The sequence below is a fragment of the Octopus bimaculoides genome, chromosome 4 (assembly GCF_001194135.2).
Source record: "Octopus bimaculoides isolate UCB-OBI-ISO-001 chromosome 4, ASM119413v2, whole genome shotgun sequence".
NCBI classification, from domain to species: Eukaryota; Metazoa; Mollusca; class Cephalopoda; order Octopoda; family Octopodidae; genus Octopus; species Octopus bimaculoides.
Window position 1 is genome coordinate 8,609,078 of NC_068984.1, and position 2,958 is coordinate 8,612,035.

A 2,958-nucleotide genomic window follows, 5' to 3' on the forward strand; every position below is an offset into this window, starting at 1 on the left:
ATATATATATATATATAATTTAATTCTATGTATTTATGCTGCTTAGGATTGCTCTGCATTTAAATTGATATAAGGGTTGCATTGTCCAAATTAAATGGTTTCGCTTGAAACGATCGTACTGCATTACTTCTGGATATCCTGTTGCTTATTGTGATTTTAATCACCCTACACAAGAGATGACACATACTTTGAAACTGTATGGATAATACCGTACTAAATTCTGGTGCTTCAACTTAGGTACCTTATTCATCTGAGTCTAAATTTTTGCTATATATATACGAATGTGTGTATGTTTTGTTATGTAATTATGTATGTATGCATGCGTATGTATATGTTTTCACATTTTCCCCATAAATGGTAAAGGAAATGTCATCCGTTTGCAACGTAATTGGAAAGTATATCTGAAAAGTAAGCGAAATATTACTGACTTTTTTCTTAGCTTATTATCAAATCCTTATCGGTAATTCGTATCGGAATGTTCTTACATGAAATACACAAGAGATATCACATACTAGTACAGAATAGCAGAGAAAATACAAAATGAATTAGATATATTATTAATATTATTATAGATCTTAGATAATTTTTACACTAGAGAATAGTGATAGGAAATATATGTTCGAGTTCCAATTAATCCAGATTCACTTCACTTCGGCATACAACCCCAGTGATTACTTTGTTTCTAGAAATTTTTGAGTTCAAGAGTTCAAATTTTTGAGTTCAAGCGATGCCTTTGTCGTGGTTGTATCATTATGTAGAAACATAGTGGAAGTTTTAAATGGAATGTTTTTCTTATTTCAAACCCACTACATCACATGCACAGATGGAGATACAGTGAAAGAGATATTTTTGTCCTAAACAAATGCGGGAAACTCATTGTTTCTAGTCGCAAAGGAATACTATATACTTTGCAAAATTTGCGTTTAAAAACTTAACGTGCATGATGTCATGTATGTATGTATGGATGAATGGATATTATTTAAACTAATTTGATTCTATTTCAAGTGACTTAGCTTCGCAGGCGTCTACTCGAAACCTAGGTTGTTGAGGCACAGGTTACCGACCCTGTATGTATATATATATATATATATATATGTGTGTGTGTGTGTGTGTGTGTGTGTGTGTGTGTGTGTGTGTGTGTGTGTGTGTGTGTGTGTGTGTGTGTGTGTGTGTGTGTGTATTTATATACATATGTATATATGTATATCATTATTCAGTTTTGCTTCAAGATTTCTTGTCAATAGAGAAAGATCCGTTTCTAACCCACCTCCAAGTCTCCTTTATTGGCATTGTAACAACAGCAGTGTATTATTGTGTGTATGTATGTCTCTTCTATTTTTTAATTATCATGAATCTTCCACTGAGGAGTTAGCCGGTTTCCAAAAAGATACAAGAATTCATGTTTAGGATGTACTTAACACAGACAAATTCACATGTGGAACTTGCATATTTTTACTGTTCCACTCAATGTATGTATGAATGTATGTATGCATGTTATTATTCGGTTTTGTTTCAAAATTTCTTGTCAATAAAGAACCGGTTTCTAACCTAGATCCAAGGCTCCATCATTAGAATTTCAACATCAAGAACAGGCTATTTTTGTTTGTATGTATGTATGTGTATTTATATGTACAGATTTGCATTTTTTGCTTTATGCATATAATTGCATATCTAGACATGTATTTAAATGATAAACGTCTGGCAAGTTTTACAGATTTTTACAATTCCACTGATGGATTGGATCTGTAGTCCTTGAATCAGTTTCCTTTTTTCCGGTTTTGAGAAGCTTAATTTCTTAAGATTGTTTATGTACGTTTGTATGTATGTATGTATGTATGTATGTACGTACGTATGTATGTATGTATGTACGTACGTACGTATGTATGTATGTATGTATGTATGTATGCATGCATGCATGTATGTGTGTATATTGCAATCTATGTGGGTGTCTTTTCAAAACATTGTCTGGATTAAAAAAACCACATCAGATGCCACAATGGTCCTAAGGTGTCAGTACAGGAGGTGGTCAAACTCTACATAAGGAGTACACAACCACTGTGTATGGATGTATGTATACATATTAATGGTGTAATTGAATTGACCAGTGGTGGAATTAGACAGAGATTATCTGCTGGACGGAGAAATGGTCGGAATTCTTTGAGACAGAAGTGGGTGGACGCCAATAATGGCTGTCGATGATCTGCCAAGTGCTGATGTTCCGTAGATTAAGCTAGCTAATAGTTTAAGAAGTCATGTTCAGTGTTCGGAAACATATCACTTACTGATGCCACAACTGTTCGTGTGTGATATCCCTTCACATCCGTTGTTTATAAGATTATTTGCCACCCCGTTGAAGGTTAACATATTTTTCAGAAAATAAAGTACAAGTGAACTGAATGTGAAAGATAATGACTTGAAGAAGTTAAAGACATTTGTTGGAAGAAAGCACCGGTAGTAAATAACCGCAATCCGTGTTTAATCTTTATTCAGTGGGGATGCTATTATGACGCTTATGATGTTTATGAGAAAATTGATGAATTTTTGAGTTAGATCTAAATCTGAAACATAGGTAGAAATATACCTTGTCGTCTGCCAAAGATCAGACAATTTCGACAATCGAGTGTAATCTTTATTCAGCTGGGATGTATTATGAATTAGTTAGAGATACTTGTGCTGTTTACGAGAAAAGTGATGAATGGGTGAGTTAGACCTAAATGCTGATGGTAGATAAAAAAAATATACGCTCTTATACGAAAGATCAGACAATTATTACTTACATCGAATTACGTATGTTCAAGTTTAATTAATGGAAACTTCGGTACGTTAGCTTATTTTAATGTGTTTTTCTTGTCAGTGGTGGTTTTATTTTCTATATTCCTTCTTTTTTTTTTTTTTTTTTGCAGTCGTACTTCCCTTTCTCTGATCGACTTCGGTAATGTTCAAGATATCGACACAGAA